Source organism: Semicossyphus pulcher, unplaced genomic scaffold, assembly GCF_022749685.1.
Source record: "Semicossyphus pulcher isolate SPU_LCO1_2020_fin unplaced genomic scaffold, fSemPul1.0.p SCAF_13, whole genome shotgun sequence".
Taxonomy (NCBI): domain Eukaryota; kingdom Metazoa; phylum Chordata; class Actinopteri; order Labriformes; family Labridae; genus Semicossyphus; species Semicossyphus pulcher.
The window spans coordinates 31450001-31467500 of NW_027211637.1; the positions used below are offsets into that span (position 1 = coordinate 31450001).

A 17500-nucleotide genomic window follows, 5' to 3' on the forward strand; every position below is an offset into this window, starting at 1 on the left:
CGTGATGATGATGACGCTGTTGACACAGCGTGAGGCGATGGATCCTCTCAGGGATTGTCGGGCTGCTCTGTAAACAAATAGTTCTGTTAGCCAAACAGCTCAAGGTGTGTTCACTGTCCCCGGCGGTCTGCATCACAGAGCACTGAGATTTATAACCTGATCTTAAGCCCTTACTCACCATGCATGGTCTGCCTTGTGCACAGGTAGACGTATTGATTGGTTTGTTGTTATTTAAAGGAAGTTATTGTCTCCCTCCCAGGACTCATTCCTACTTACCCTACAGTCACATGCTCCTCGGATCGCCCCATTTCCCTCTGAGTTTGTTCCTTTCAGGGGCTTTAAGTTGTCATGTGGAAACAACATGGACGCTTCAAAGAGGATGTGTTTTATTTTAAAGCTAGTTCAGGTTCTTCTCCATGGAAAGACACTAATGGCTACAACCAAATAGCTCCTAATGCTAACCCAGCTAATGCTACAGCCTCTGCTCCATTGTTTGTTTCTCTTCTTGTAAGTTTCCACCAGGAGCATGATGGGAAAAAATCTCAACAGAAATCTACTGTGTACAATAACGCGGTGGAGGAGTTTGTGTGTCCCTATGAACCTGGGAGCTGTGTTGTCAGGGGCCGTAGCCCCTGGTAGGGTCGGTGTAGAGCTACCTCGCCCAGATTAGGGAAACCGGGGCTACTCCCTGGAGCCAGACGTGGGGGGGATGCTCGGCGGCGAGCCACCACCTTGTGGGCCCACCACCTGCAGAGTCAGGCGTGGGGGTCGGTGCATTGTGAACCGGGCGGCAGGCAAAGGCGGAGGCCTCAGATATCTAGTTGTAGTCTGTAAATGATGACCCTGTGAGACACCCTTTAAAAAAAGCTCTTTGGATCTGAGGTGACGTCAAACTTGAATCTTTTAAAGTGTCCTCGTGTCCGGTAAGCGTTCTCTTTTACGTTCTCCAGATCTCCTGGAAGTTTCTCATTCCTGCTCTCCAGCGGATGAAGTCCTGTGATCTTTCCTCTGCCGTTCCAAAGACAAACTTCTTTAAACACTCCTGTGGTTCATTGTGGCTGTAATGAGCCCTGCAGCCTGTAGGAGGCGCCAACACCACTGTAGTCCTGTTTTCCTTCACTCTCTCTGCAGTGTGACTTTCCATCAGCGCCTCATAAATCACCTCATAAATCTCCCGCACTTTAATTGTCCTTCTCACTTTGTTTCCATTAGACAGAAGGTCAGTTAGCTGCTTTTTATTTATCTCAGAGCAGCTCTGATTGGTGTTCGCGCTCCTTGGGCTGTTATATTATGAACCCCCTCCCCCGTCCTCCCCCGTTCTCCCCCGTTCTCGCCCGTTCTCTCGCTGTAGCAGAATTGATGAAATTGGTAATCGTTATAGACCGCTGCTTTGGAGCGGCTGACCTTCAGAGAGACGCGGAGAGAAGGATGGAGACGGAGGGAGAGAGATTTTTGGTTTTAATGAATGTAAAATCTTTATAGAGCAGCTTTAAAGTCTCTGCAGCAGCAGTGGAGTCGAACGACTGCAGCCTGTAATCACTTCTGTGACTGTGACAGAGCCGGACTGAGATACTGTCACACGTATAAATGATCAGAGTTTAGAATAGACGATGCAGTTTCATTAATACACAGTTTTCATCTGTAGTGCAGCCAAGGTGTAAAACATAAAGCAGACATGCAGTTTGAGGAGGATATAGATCTGTTGTAAACATGTCTCTATAGAACAAACATCGCTAACAAGCCGCACATAGACTGCTACGACGGCGTAGTAATTCAGAGATTAAAGTGGAACATTTCCATCCATCCAATGTCTCCGTCCACACAAGCCAATCAGTTCCGGGTGAGCAGAGTGGAGGACGATCGGCGAGAGGAGACGTAACTAAAACAATCACTACAGTCATTGAAGTTTCCATACCTGTGAACTTTAACCTCAGACCAACACAAGAAGCTGTTATGCTGTTAAACACGCCGGTGTGCGGGATCCTTGCTGTTTTTGCGGTAAGTTAAGTGTGTGTTTGAGTTAGCGGAAGTGGCTACGGCGGCTTCACCCGCCGATCTCTACTGCACAGACTCTGGCTCCGTATGACGTCACCATCGCAAGATGGCAGCGCCTATCACAGGGCTGTTTTGGCATCAATTACGTACAATGGGAGCAGATGGAGACGCTTTGTCCATCTGTATATACAGTCATTGGTCGAGGACCGTAGCCTCTGTACATGGAGCGCCTGAGCTGAGCCAAACCAGCACCACATTGTTAAAGTTGATCTTATTTTATTTCGAAAATAAATCTATTTTGCTTTAATAACCTGAATGTGAAAACTAACTACTAACTAACTAACTATAAAGACTGCCAGTCATTTTTTCTTGGGCAAGTCGAGTCACTTTTTTTCCACCTCAGCTCCAGCCCTCTGACCTGTAGTATCCGCTCTTTATAAAGAGAAAACACAAGGTGTGAGCAGCCCGTCTATAATAATGATATTATTGGCCAGTTGATATAACCTGTTCAAACAGTACGACAGTGAATTGTACCTGTGTTATCTTGGCACAGACGCAGCCATGATGATGGTCTGCTCTGAGACCGTAGTGAGGAGTAACGAGTGAGGCTTCTATTTGGGGGCTTTGATGTTGCATGTTGCCATAGCGAGGAGTTTGACTGACAGCCAGTCATCCAATCAGGACAAACACATAGCGGGGAGCTTTTTGAGTCGTCCAGTCATGATTCACAGTTTGCGCTGCGTACATACTCTCAAACTTCAGCTCACTGACACGAGCTTTTAAAGAGTCCAGCTCACTTTAACCAAATCCAGTTTTCTGTCCTCTGTGTCTCTGAAGAGTTAACACCACCACCATCTCTCGTCCTCAACACTTCACCACCTTCTCTTCTAAACTGGCAGTTTTTGCTCCATTACTTTTCTTTTATCGTATAGATGAATGTTTAGAAAGTCCAACTTGTTTTAAAGAACGTTCCTTTGGTACAGACGCACGCAGGGCCGGAGTGTGTCGGTGGAAACGGTCGTGTGGTCCTTTTGTCAACATTTATACATCTGTTCTGATCTTCTGTTTGTTTAACTGCAGCCACTATCACTGAGTGTGTGTGTGTGTGTGTGTGTGTGTGTGTGTGTTTAAAAGTAGACCTGATGAATAAATCAGCAGCAGTCAGACATGAGCTCATGATGCCCCACCGGAGTGAAACACACACAAAGAGCGAGGAAGAGAATTAAACTCTGCAGCGCTGTCTCCAGGAGAGCTACTGATTAGGTCACCGTGTGTGTGTGTGTGTGTGTGTGTGTGTGTGTGTGTGTGTGTGTGTGTGTGTGTGTGTGTGTGCGTGTGTGTGCGTGTGTCCGCGGGGCTCCATTAGCTGTGACACGCTGAGTAGAAATGGAGCGCAGTGATTCAGACGGACAGGACGGGGTGAAGACAGACAGCAGCAGGAAGTGAGGAGAGTTTCAGATGAAGGTCACGAATGATTTTCGTGTCCCGCCGGGGGAGACCTGTTGGTGGTCGAGGTGATGTTTTCCACGGTCGTCAGAGAGACTGACACCATCCCAGAATACTCCACCTCCTATCAGACACACAGCTGATCCTATAACAGCCGTTCTGCTTGGCATCAATGAAACCATCACGACTTTTTACAGCGTGTCTGTGCAGAGCTCGCTGATCTCTGTAGTTTTAGAAAGAACGTTTTATTCTGCAGGTTTCCCCCCAAAAAAGAGCAAAAAGAAAACTTCATGTCACAAACCTGCACGTGAAATTAAATCAGCGGAGTCAGTCGTCGTATTAGGAGACTGGAAACACTCGTTAAATATTAATCCAGCTGCCAGACGACGTGCCATCAGAGCAGGGATGGAAACAAAAACAGGACAGGATTTTAACGGTGAATTATTGATACTCGAAAAGGTCCTGCTGAGGTCGAGCGCTCCACATGTGGCACATTGAACAGCTGAGTTACACCGTGAAATAAGACAGTGTAAGATGTAACTCGGACAGACGTCATCGAGGCAGAAACATCCAGAAGTTTCCATAAAAAATATTTTATGCTTTTGTAATCCTTAAAAGAGGAGGAGGAGGCGAGGAAAGGAAACAAGGGAAGGACGGAATAGGAGGAGAAACAAGGAGAAGCTTTTCACTGAAGCATGAAATGAGAAATGGAGGATTTCACACACACACACACACACACACACACACACACACACACACACACAGTCTGAACATTTAAAATTCTGACTCCATATCACATCTCTTATCCCCTCCCGAAATGTCTCATCCCTATCTGTGTGTGTGTGTGTGTGTGTGTGTGTGTGTGTGTGTGTGTGTGTGTGTGTGTCTGTGTGTCTGTCTGTCTGTGTGTCTGTGTGTGTGTCTGTGTGTGTGTGTGTGTGTGTCTGTGTGTGTGTGTGTGTGTGTGTGTGTGTGTGCGCGCGCAGCATCCATCAGCACTAAACAGCAGCAGAATCAGTAAACAGGACGCTCTCTCTGCTGTGACGTCCCGCTCTCGGTACACGATCCTGCTCCTTACGCAGCTTCTCAAATATTGATTTGGACATTATTTTATTCTTCCGCTAAAGAAATAGTCCCTTAAACTCTATCAGCCAACCTGTCTGAACATGTGCACAGGTGGTGCAGTGGTTAGCGCCATCGCCTCAAAGCTAGAAGGTTCCTGGTTCGAGTCCCGGTTCAGACGTAGTGGGCCTTTCTGTGTGGAGTCTGCATGTTCTCCCCGTGCATGCGTGGGTTCCCTCCGGGTACTCCGGCTTCCTCCCACAGTCCAAAGACATGCTCGTTAGGTTCATGGTGACTCTAAGTTACCCACAGGTCTGAATGTGAGTGTGAAGGGTTGTCTGTCTCTTTTCACACATGCACTCCTGATGATTTCCAGAAACACATTCTCCAGAGTTGCCCTTTCACACTCGGCCCTCACAGCCAGAAGCTCCTGCCTCTCCTCCCCTCTCCGGTCTGCAGACGTCTCTGCTGTCGTCTTTCTCGCCGGTCACATGATATGAACGTCATCACCCCGCCCACTCGCTCTCGATGAACGTTACCTGCTGCGTTCAAACATCGGCTCACCGATGTTACCCGGAGGCTGCAGGAGAAAGTCTGCATGAAGTCAGGGTGAAACATGCGGCCGTTTGCGTTCGCACCCACCTGGACGATGTGGGGACATTTTCAGAAGCGCAGTGCAGGTCTGAAAGGAGCTTATGTGTCAGTCCTCTGATTGACAGGCGACCTGTCCAGGTGTAACCCCGCCTCTCACCCAATGACAGCTGGTTTATCGGTTAGCGATAAACGACGTCCTCCTCCGTGCGCTGCATGTTTACAGTCCAGTCAGCAGCTCGAGCAGCGACCGTGTGTTCAGATCAAAGGTAAATTCTCCCTCCAGATGTGTCTGCTAAATAAACGCTGTCATCTCTCGGTTCGTCCCATCCCCCGGAGGAGCGCCCGTTCATCTGTCTGTGCTGAGTCTCAGTCTCACTGTAAACAGGAAGTTACACAGAGGCTGCACTCTGGCTTACTGCAGCGGGATGAAGCCCAAACAGAAACAGATTCTCTTGTGATCGACTTTAATTAACGGCTCTTCAGTTTGCTGAAAGAACAACATCATGATGCAGATTAGGAACAACATGAAGCTTTGTCAGGTCTGTCCTCAGGAGGAGAAGAACACTACTTTAACATGAGACGGAGGGCGGAGCCATCGTTTATGATGCATTCGAGGAAGTCAGGAAATCTAAGCGCTGAGTGGCTTTCGACACAGCGTCAAACAGATTTGTCTCAAGCTGAATGTTTGATCTGCAACAGATTGTTCGCTGCAGACGTCTGCTGCTCTCCACATGGACTGTTTTTCCTGCATACGCTGCAGCCTGCTGAGACTTGATTGGTCGATACTACTTGGAATTCAAACAGAAACTATACAGAGCGGAGGAGGAGGAGGAGGAGGAGGAGGAGGAGGAGGAGGAGGAGGAGGAGGAGGAGGAGATGATACAGTGAACCTGACTCTCAGATCAGGTTCAGGTCCTCAACCTGCAGAAGACCTCTTCTGTGTGTGGTCTTATTATCCTCCTCTGCCCGCCAGCGTACACGCACACACACACACACACACACACACACACACACACACACACACACACACACACACACACACACACACACTGAGCCCCCCAAAAAAAGACCACCAGCCCAGCTAATTGGAGATGTTGTATCACCTCCCTCGTGTCTTTTGCTCTTTCTGTTGCTTTCACAGTCACACACGCACACACACACACACACACACACACACACACACACACTCTTACACAAAAACTGACACACACGCACTCTGTTTCACACACACACATACACACACAGCGACCCAGTGGGAATTGGCAGCTCGGAGCGAATTGAGAGAGAAGGCAGAAAGTCATTACTTCTCTGACTAGATTGTATGTGCGTGCGTGTGTGTGTGTGTATGTGTGTGTGTGTGTGTGTGTGCGTGTGTGTGTGTGTGTGTGTGTGTGTCTGTGTGTAATCCCGCCATCAGTATGCCGGTCATGCTTTGGAACAGAGGGGAGGAAATTGAAGAGCGAGAGAGAGAGAGAGAGAGAGAGAGAGAGAGAGCGGAGGGGAGAATGAGAGGAGGGGGGAGGCGGCGGTCCAACATGGAGTTCTTTTGATTACAGATGGTAAATGTGCCTTCAGTCACCTCCTCCTCCCCTTCCTCCCCCTCCTCCCCCCCCTCCTCCTCCCCTTCCTCCCCCTCCTCCCCTTCCTCCTCCTCCTCCTCGCTCCTCTCACTCGAGGGATTTGAGTCAGACGTGAGAAGAATCACCGACCGGGCTTCGTGTGTGTGTGTGTCTGTATTGTGTGTGTTTTTTACAGTGTGTTGTGTTTTTGGAGGCGGGGTCACAGAGGTCGTCTGCAGGAAGCTAAAGTGAAAACACTCTGAGCTACCTGGAGCTGCCGTGTTCTGTCATCATACGTAGTCCTTTAGTCGCCTAAACTCAAAGTTCACTCTCCTCGTCTGCATGAGGAGGATGGAGGCGAGGACGGAGAGGAGGACGGAGAGGAGGACGGAGAGGAGGACGGAGAGGAGGACGGAGGCGAGGATGGAGGCGAGGATGGACGATTTTAGGATGAATATGATGAATCATCATGTTCATCCTAAAGGCGTCATGTCCGTCTCCAGACTCGCTGTGTGATATTGATCCCCTGAGGCGCTCAGTGTAAACATGGGAGGGAGTCGTCTCTCCTTCACGAGCGTCCTGATCGGCCTCGACCTCGAGTCTTTCATGAGACTCTGTACAGTAAATCTATTAAAGCCACTTCCTGTTGCCTTGTGTTGAGTCTACTGACCAATCAGAGGCTTTGTTCCTCACTTTCCACCAATCAGAGGCTCTGAAGTCAGCACTCATTTTAAATAGTGTTTGTACAGTGAGCTAGTAATCCCCCCGTGTCTTCAATAGTCTGATGCAGCTGCAGCAGCCGAAGGAGCAGCGTAAGTGTGTTACATAGCGCGTGTGCACAGATGGAGAGCACTGAACGTGCGTGCACAGCACTCATGAGCTCTTCCTTTAGTCTCCGTCAGTTTTTACACTTTTTATTTCCCGTCTTGACACAGAGATCGACCAGAAGTGATGTCAGGAGACGATCAGCTCGCTCGGCTATGAGATGCTTTGTTGCAGCGTTTGTCTCGGAGGACGTGTGACGCCTTCACACATGCGGCACAATCAGGCGATGTGGGCCGCAACAATCAGACAGAAAGCTGCTGAAGCCTGCGGGACGTCAACGTATCTGACGTGTTGAATTAACAGCAGCTACAACGATTTACACACAAGCTGCTTCTTCTGAAGGTTCTGGTTCAACACGATGAAGCTTTTATTACTCATCTGATATAAATGAAAGTTAAACATGAAGAGATCCACTGAAGGAGAAGAGGTCTCACTCTGTTGGAGTTGTTGAACACTGAGGGGACATCTCTTCCCTCCTGTCTGCCCGTCTCGAGCTCTGGATATCTCGCTCACGATTTTACAGCACAAACATGACGATGAAGTTCTGCCGCTGAGAGCGACTCACCCTTAACATTGACCTGATGGCAGTTATCTTACGTGGCGTAGTCAACACAGAAACACAGCAGGCAGAGAGCAGATCCTTGCTGTCACTGCTGGAAAGTCTTCACACGACACGTCTGATAAACGTGCTTCGGTTAGCCGGTGTGTCTGTCAGCTCTGCAGTTCTGCTCATATATAAGGAGACAGTGATGCATAAATATAAACATTTTACTTTATTACAAAGGTTCAAATAGCAGCAGAGCGCTGAGTGTTTATAGTGAGAGGTGCACGTCACCTTTTGCAGGTGCTTTGAGGATGACACCATCTCTTTGTTTTCTTTGTGCAGGTTCAGTGTCTGAAAAAAGCACACAATGCTTTGTGTATCCACGGCTCAGTCCTCTGATCGTACGGTGTCGTGTCAGAGTGGAGCTTCTTCCCTCGCAGATGATCTGTGAGCGAGTCCAGATTCACAAACACAACACAGGTTTCTTTTTGTCCGATCACTGAGTGGAAATAAGCGAGAGTTTGTACGAGCTGCTGAAGGAGACGTTTGTCACGTTAGGGGGAAAGTGACGTTCAGAGTCATGTTGTGTTTCAGACACACGGAGGGACGTTCCTTCTTGTGGATCTGTTTACGTCTCCCGCTGAGATCTGTGGCAGTCCTGTCCATGAAACTATTTAACATCTTCTAACGTGTTCAATAAGAGCCGTTTGTGATCTCTGCGTGTGATGTCAGCTGGGTGTTAACGTCTCCTCTGTCTGTGTGTGTCTGCAGGTCTGAACGCAGCAGGAGACTCGACACACACTTCAGGTAACAACATCTTCATGTTTCACTGTTTCACTCACACACACGCACACACGCGCACACGCGCACACACACACACGCGCACACACACACACACACACACACACACACACACACACACACACACACACACACACACACACACACCTCTCTGCTACCTAATCTTACCTTTTAACAGAACCTTTTTAAAGTCTGCTATCAGAACAGATTAATGTTGGCTCACAGATGTGACGCTTGTTTTTCTGTCATGAAACCGTCTAAAGATGAACCTCGAGCTGTTTCGATGTCCCTGACGTTGTCCTGCAGAGATCCGATCTCGACTTTATCTGTGGACGATGTGAGATAAAAAAGAGTTTAAAAACATTTCTTTAAGCGTTAGAAGAGTTGTTATCTCAGGATATCAGGGTCCTCGAGTTGTGATGATCTTTGGGTCGGAGTGGAGGTGTGGTTGGATTGCAGAGCGTGTGAGTTACACCTACAGTGTGTGTGTGTTTCCTTGTTGTGACCCAGTAACAGGAGCCTCACACTCGCACATTCCTGATTAATGATGCAGGTTGGACCCAAACAATGAAAACACACACACAAGCAGCCTGATACATTTTCATTAGCACACACACACACACACACACTCAGAGTCAAGCAGGAAAAACATACATCACAACATGCACTATGAGGGAGGAGCTCGGTGCGTAAGGACAAACAGCTGACAGTCACTCCTTACTTCCTGTCAGACCATCAGACATGCAGAGGGATGCTGGTAATCACTGTTGGGTAACGTTACCTTTAAAAGTAACTCGTTACGTTCCTGTGTTACCTCCTGAGTAAAGTAACATGTTAGATTACTTCTGCGTTACCAAACATTAACCCCCTCTGCGACTCGTTCCACGTGTGTGTTATATCATCAGGACGGCGTGTCGCCTGCTGTACGTCTACCTCTGAATGTATCGACTCTGCCGTCTCTGCGTCGCCTCGGTTACGGCCCATAATCTGTCACTCTGCAGCCTGATAACAGGACTGACAGACGCAGTATAACCTTTACAGCTCTTTATGATGCTAACAGTCTGACAGTCTACAGTATTAGGCACAGCTGTTTCCATGACAACAACACAACACGGGCTCTCAGTCCCACCAGTGTTGTGGAGCTGTGTTTAGCTGCAGATGCTTCTTCACGTTTGAAGTCGAGCTCTTCACAGCTGACGAGCACTTCTCCTCCACACACAGCTTACATTTCACCGCCATGTTGTTCTCGTCCCTTTCACCCAAACATTCAGAATAATGTGAATATTCACACAAAGTAAACGCTGTCCTCTCTGACAGCGCGCTATCTGAGTTAGCTAGCTACACATGCGCACTGACACAGCTGTGTTTACCTTCTGCTGGTACGCAGCGACCTGCCAAGGAGGAGGAGAGAAACAGAGACAGAGCTTCAGGGAGTTTCTGTTTCTGTGGAGACAAAAGAGAAACACAGAGATTTATTTTACACCAACAGATTACTGTGTATGAAAGAGTAACTAAACATTACTTGAGTTGCAGAAGTAATGCGTCACGTTACTCGCTGTAACAAAACAGTGATCAGATAATCTAACAGACTTTGTAACTTGTTAACTCCAACACTAATTTTGGGTCTCTGGCTCTGGGTGAGATGTTGGCACTTTTCTGCAGCACAAACTAATGATTTGGTTGTTGGATGGTGGACAAACTTTCCACTAAAATCATTTAAATGTTTTTAAATCTGCAGGATTTTGCTAACAGATAGACTTAAGCTGTTTTAGCAGGACGAACATCAGAGCTTCAGACCTCAAAATGAAGAGTTAATCAGTGAAACTGCTTCTGAAAAAGAGGAGAAACATTTCACACCAGGTTCAGGAGGCAGAACCGCAGAATACATGCTCTGCTGGAGGTGTTTGATTCTATATGTGTTGTAAAAGTTGAGTGTGTGAGTGAGTGAGTGAGTGAGTGAGTGAGTGAGTGAGTGAGTGAGTGAGTGAGTGAGTGAGTGAGTGAGTGTGCGCCTGTGTAAGAGAGGAGTGAAGGTGAAGAAGATGAAGCCGTTTGTGTTTCCGTCTGAACTCTGCAGCCTCGACAGAAAACTCAGTTTGTTTCTCTGCAGATGATTCAGGTTCAGCTGCGATGACCCCAACTCCTCCACATTCCTCTGTTTGTGTGTGTGTGTGTGTGTGTGTGTGTGTGTGTGTGTGTGTGTGTGTGTGTGTGTGTGTGTGTGTGTGTGTGTGTGTGTGTGTGTGTGTGTGTGTGTGTCCCACATGTGGTTCTGATCACTGACACGCACAGAGAGGTGGGTGAGAACTCTCAGGAGTTGTCACGCTGACATCGTTTTCACTTTTCCTTTTACAAACAGCTGATTGATCGGTTGACTGCCTGGTTGGTTGACTGATTGATTCCAGGACGGCTGATTAAGTCACTCAGCATTCGTCATGTACATGTCAGATATTTGACCGACAGATCTTTGACCCCCTGAAGCTGTCAATCTAAAATACAGTCTCAGTGTTCTATCGATCAGGTTGGGTGGTTTTGTCGTCCCAGGGCTCAGTAATATATATTTATATAAACCAGCAGCTCCTGTGTGCTGGGAGGTAAAATCACTGCTGAGTCTGGTGTGTTTGAAGAGAGCGATGTGACAGTGCTTCTTCTCCTCATTCTTTGACAACATTACAGAAAGGATCCCAGAAGAGGAACCTGCTTCTTTAACAACAGAACCTGCTGTGACGTCGCTCTCCTCAAACACACCAGACTATCAGAAAAACACACATTTAACTTCGGTTCATCTCTGCCTTAATAGATTAATTAGTTTGTGTAATTGTGTGACTTTATGTTTTAAATGATTAGTTGGGATCCAACACATATCTGTTAACACACGTTAACACAAACACACTCACTGATGGAGGCAGAAGCAGACCTGCAACTTAAAATCTGTTTACTGCATGTCCTCCATCCTTTCCATCTCCATCCGCTCACTTCCTGTTCGCTCACTAGTGACTCATGTTTGATAAAGGCAAAAAAAAAATTCCCTCAAAAAGTGAATTTTGAATGCTGCAGGAGATTTTAAGGTGCAACGTCCTTCAGTAGAAACAGGTCAGGTGTTCATCAGGGATCCTCTCTGTCTATAGCAGTGTTTCTGCTGCTTCATCCATCACACACACACACACACACACACACACACACACACACACACACACACACTCCGTAAAGTCATGCATCATGTTGTTAAGCTGCCATCTTGACAAAACAATACGTCTCCTGACTACAGTCACCACTGGGACTGCACCAGTACAGCTCTGTGTGTGTGTGTGTGCGTGTGTGTGTGTGTGTGTGTGTGTGTGTGTGTGTGTGTGTGTGTGTGTGTGTGTGTGTGTGTGTGTGTGTGTGTGTGTGTGTGTGTGTGTGTGTGTGTGTGTGTGTGTGCTCTTGTCTGTCTTTGTAAAGTTGTAGGTTCTTTTTCTGTATTTGCAGTTTCCTGTTGAGGTGTGACTTAGAGGTTTAAAGTTGGGTCCAGGTGATGCATTGTGTCACTACAGGTCGTCACAGGTACAGAGAGAGAGAGAGAGACAGAGAGAGAGAGAGAGACAGAGAGAGAGAGAGAGAGAGAGAGAGAGAGAGACAGAGAGAGAGAGAGAGACAGAGAGAGAGAGAGAGAGAGAGAGAGAGAGAGAGACAGAGAGAGAGAGAGAGAGAGAGAGAGAGCTCTGCTTTTATATTCTGATGACATGGATCCAAATCTCAGAGGAAATAATTTGCAAGATTCAAATGTTGTTCTCTGCAGGTCAGCACTGATCTGGAAGCTGATTGGCCGACTGAGTGAAGGTTTAAACTGATGGCCGTCTGTGGGACTTTTGAGACTTGTCCTAAAGTGAAATGATCTTATTGCAACCTCTTTCTGAAAACATCAGTTTGTTGTGTTTGTTTGTCGCTCATGGACACATCTTCCACAAAGAGAAATAACTCCTGAATTATTAAATAGAAGATAATCGGTTTTCTCAACACGCTGCTGCAGTAAATCTACAAACTCTGAAACATTTTACATTTACAGCAATTCATGAAAGTGAAATCAGCAGTTTTCAGAGGAAGGTCAGAGTTTCTGTTTTCTGTTCAAATAAAGAAACACAGAAACTTCTAAGAGTTAAATCAGCCGTTTTCCAGATGAGGTTCTGACTCTGACGTTTTGATAAAAAAAACAACAACTTTCAAAGCGAAAGTCATGAAAGTTCAGTCACTAAAGAGGCAGCTAAGCTAACAGAAGTGCACACACTTAACTTAAGCCCCTTTCCCACTGGTCTAACACCCGCTAACACCCGGCTTTCTTGCTTAGTGTGAAAGGTTACAATCAGCATTCAGACCCGGGTCACATGACTCTGCAGTAGACCCGGGTAATTATCGCCTCGGCTCTGATCGGCATTGATGGGAACACGAAACCCGTGTTGACATGCTAATCTCCGCCCCCTCTACAACATGATGCTATGCTCCGTCGGTAACTTCTGCGACTCCTCGTCATCTCAGCTACAAACTCTGCCTGTCTCCGTCAGAGCAGCGCTCAAACATCGTTCCAAATTTGTCGGCGCAGAGTTTGATAAACAGACTGAATGAGTAATAGATACAATGAAGACCTAACCACCGTAACATCTTCCCTGGTTACTAACCCTGTCTGTGGCTCGTTTGTGACGTCAGGCGGCGACGCAGCAGAAAAGAGACTGACAGGAGGATACTTCACTGGCAATGGGAAAAGAGACAACCCGCGTAAACGCGCTTATTTTGTTGGGAAAGGGGTACATATAACAACATGTCATAAAAACATATTAACAACATGGAGCATAGAGCGACATTAGGAATGCTAACCCTCACCTTCAAAATAAAAGTAAATCGTATTCACCTGACAGATGTCCTGTCTCCGTTATAAATGACTGGATTTAATCAAATAAATAAAACTTTTTAAATGTGATTGAGTAAACGTGTAAACAGTGTTTTTATTACAGCCCAGTGTGACAGGTCCCTCTGCGCTCTGCACTCAGCTGATTGGCTGCACCTGGTCGAAGCAGCTGTGCACTAAATCTTCATCAGGCTTCGTGTTCTTTATAACCTGAGAGACGAAATATTAAACAGATCACACATCATCAACCTGCTGTCAGCTGGGAGCCACGTGCACGTGTTAGTGTGTGTGTGTGTGTGTGTGTCTATAGGAGCATCAGGACTGTATATATACGTGTGTGTCCAGTGGTCACCTCCCAGCAGAGCGCTCCTGCTCTCCATCAGTCTATTTCTGTCTCTGAGTGGGCAGGATGGATGAACCGCCCGGAGGGAAGGAGAGGGGGATGAAAGGAGAGAGGGAGAGGGATGGAAATAGAGGAGGAGGAGGAGGAGGAGGAAGAGGAGTGTATGAGATGTGTTTTCGTCCTCTCTTGTTTTGATCGACCTGTGTCGCTCGGTGGAGCTCGTCTGTTTTGTTTACAGCTCGTAATAAATTAATTGGAGATGACTTCAGCAGAGAGGGAGGGAGGGAGGGAGGGCGGGGCCTCGCTTAGCAGACTGTTCAACAAGTATACTATTATTTTATTTATATGTTAGCACTAATTAGCAGCTATCTGTGTCTGTGCTCACCGTACCCGCTTGTTAGCTCGTTCACTGTTTGTCATACACTGATTTATTTATGGCCCGTGCATGGAGTCAGGACTGCTGTTGGCTTTTCCTGCAGAGAAGACGGCGAGCTGCAGGGAGGAGAAGATCGCTTCTTGTGTTTCCTTCACCGGCCGCTCGCTCTCCCACCAGAGATGTGGGCGAGTCAGCAGCCACCTTCCACAAGCTCTTGAGAGATGAGCAGAGGAGGAGAAGTGAGAGCAGAAACTGAAGAGGAGAGGAGTTTAGCATCCATCTTTCTTGAGAAAGGAGGAGAAGGAGGGAGGAGAAGTGTGCATGTGGCATTTAGGGGAAACAGATGAGGGGGAGGAGGAGGAGTGCACGTCAGCAGGTGTGTTTAAGCAGATTGTAAATTAGTGATGCACCTTTTTCTTTTTGCTCCCGGCGTTTTCCTGCTCGTGTCCACAGTGTGAGCAGACGGAGAGCTGCACGAGAAACCACAGAAGAAGAGAAAAGAGACAGAACCAACGACCTGTAGTTCTTTACTTAATGAGGAATTGGTGGAAATAATAATGAATGTGTGGTCTCACTAATAAGAGTGTCCTGGACAGAAACACAAACATATCCAGGTGTTTCTTCTCTCGCAGGCTTCAACATGAACTTTTAAATGTCAGCTTTCCGCGGCCCGTCACTGAAGCGTTTCTCTGCAGACTCGCTCTCTGTCTTGTCTCCACTTGTCTCTGTGACTCGATGTTTGGTATGTGTGAAATCTGAACGCGTCATCATTGAAATAAGATGCTACATCCCATTAAAAGAGCTCTTTTTTTCTAGCAGTCAACTGATTTAAAATGCAGATTCTCTTATGTTTAGCTTTAGCTGGTTGTTAGCATCTTCAAATCCTGGCAAAATAGTGCTGTAGCTATAGGTAGGCTAACTGCTAACACGCTAATATTTTGAACCTGTCTTCTGGCTGAACTTCATGTTGCTAACGTACTACGGCTTCAACTTGTGATGCGGCTAATAAAGTTAAAACTTGTGAGATTGCTAACATGCTAACGTCCTACCTGCTACGAGCTAATATTGATCCACGACTTAAACTTGTTTGTACAGATCATGTAAAGAGAGAAACTGTTGCCCCATGCAGTCGTGCTGATGTTCACACGTCTGTTTCTCTTTGTTCCAACATGAACCTCGTCTGTGAGTCACACGTTCATGACGTCCGTTCAGATGTAAGAAGTGTGTGACTCAGTTACCCAGAACACCCTTCTCCTCTGCACGGAGCCACAGAGATATTTCATTGTTCCTATGAAGAAGAATTTAACTACTGAAGGTATCAGGTTCAGACTTCTGATCTGGGGTCAAAGGTCAGACTGAGGGAGAGTTCAGCCCATAAACTAACAACGATTCACAATGAGGCGGAGAGGCTCCTTTGTCTCCTCCTCCACCTCCCTTTTCCCCTTCTCCTCTTCCTCTTCTCCTTCCTCCTCCTCCTCCTTCTCCTCTTCCTCTCCATCTTCTTCCTCCTCCTCCTCCTTCTTTTTCTTCTCCTCTTCCTCTTCTCCTTCCTCCTCCTCCTTCTTCGTCTTTTCTTGCTCTTCCATCTCCTCCTCCTCCTCCTCCTCCTCCTCCTTTGTCTTTGCTTCATCTTCCATCTTCTTCTTCTTCTCCTCTTCCTCCTCCATCTCCTCCTCCATTTTCTTCTTCTTCTCCTCTTCCACCTTCTCATCTTCCTTCTCATCCACCATTTCCTCCTCTTTCTATTTCTTCTTCTTCTTCACCACCCCCTCCCCTTCCTCCTCCTCCTACTCTTAGGGAAACAGCTGCTTCCCTGGTGGAGGGTTTACTGCCTCAGGGACACACACACACACACACACACACACACACACACAGAGCTCTGGTGTGTGTGTGTGTGTGACAGGTCAGCGGGCTGTGAGGTGTAGGTGGAGGACGACTGAGAGGAGGAGCGAGGGGAGGTGAGGAAGGTGCAGAGTGTAACTGATGAGCTCTGCCTCCTCCTGCCTTCAGCTGTTTGTAGGAAGAAAGAGGAGATAAATAAATAAAGGAGACAAATGTTGCTCCTGTGTGGAGGACAAACTGAGTCCTCCCCGCGGCTCCTCTGTTTCACAGAGAGGAGGATTACAGCCGACAGCGGCGCCGAGCAGGAAATGAATCCTGGGAAACTCGGCTGCACCTGAGCCGCTCTCACACTGTGACTGTTTCACACGGCACAGGTACGCAGGGACTCTGGGATTTGCATATCAAACATATCAGGCTAACCGTGTGTTCAGGCAGAACGCTAAGCTAGTTACACAGGTGAAAAGAAGCAGCCGTGAGTTAATGCAGAACACAGAGAGAGAGGTGAAAACAGGTCCACACAATTTAAACTGAACTCTTATCTCACAGCTTCTGAGGCCACTCGACGGGCGGAGAGAGAGAACGAAAAGAGCAGGATGAGGTGCTGTTCTTCAGAGCCACACAAACACCAGCCGCAGCTACAACGTCTTTACAGTCAGTAACAGCAGAGAAACGATGAACAGTCAGCGTGCTGATAAGGGGGAGGAGGTTTGTGAGTTACATAGAACCATGTTAATCAGTCCGTCTCCAGCAGCGAGGACACAAAGTCATCTTATTGTTCTTACTTTATCTTCTGTATGACGGTGACATGAAACTTACACAGGGATGAAGTGATCATCTGAATGATGCTGTTAAAACGCTGCTCCTGTGTTTCCTTCATGCAGGAACAACCAGTCTGTTACTGTTTCCTGTCACTAACAATTATTAGAATCTGTCAATTTAATCATTTAATGTGTCGGTCTGTCAGAGTCATAAAATACAATATGTGAATACTTTAAGTGTCTTTATATGCTAAATAAATGCAGGTCATAAACACAATGAAATATAATGATAATAATATATAAGAACAAATAATAACAATTACTCTAAGTTTACATGAACAACACTGAGACGTTCACAGCAGCTGTTCCACAGTCACATCAAAGACCACACGTGCTTTTACTTTGAAAATACTCAGAGAGAATTTCATTCAAAATAATGAATGCTTTTTGCAGTAAATAACACACACACACAC

General features: G+C 47.0%; 1 protein-coding gene across 3 annotated transcripts in view; it reads left to right on the forward strand.

Annotated features, from left to right (window-relative positions):
• sulf2b (sulfatase 2b) overlaps positions 1–17500 on the forward strand; it is a 70199-nt gene that overhangs the window by 7443 nt on the left and 45256 nt on the right. For 2 of the 3 annotated variants that reach the window (XM_069659379.1, XM_069659382.1), the window contains exon 2: positions 8797–8832. The gene's annotated coding sequence lies outside the window, so the exon portion shown is untranslated. Of the gene's footprint in view, positions 1–8720; positions 8833–17500 lie in introns of those variants that run through there. The other variant, XM_069659380.1, reaches the window with a different exon arrangement.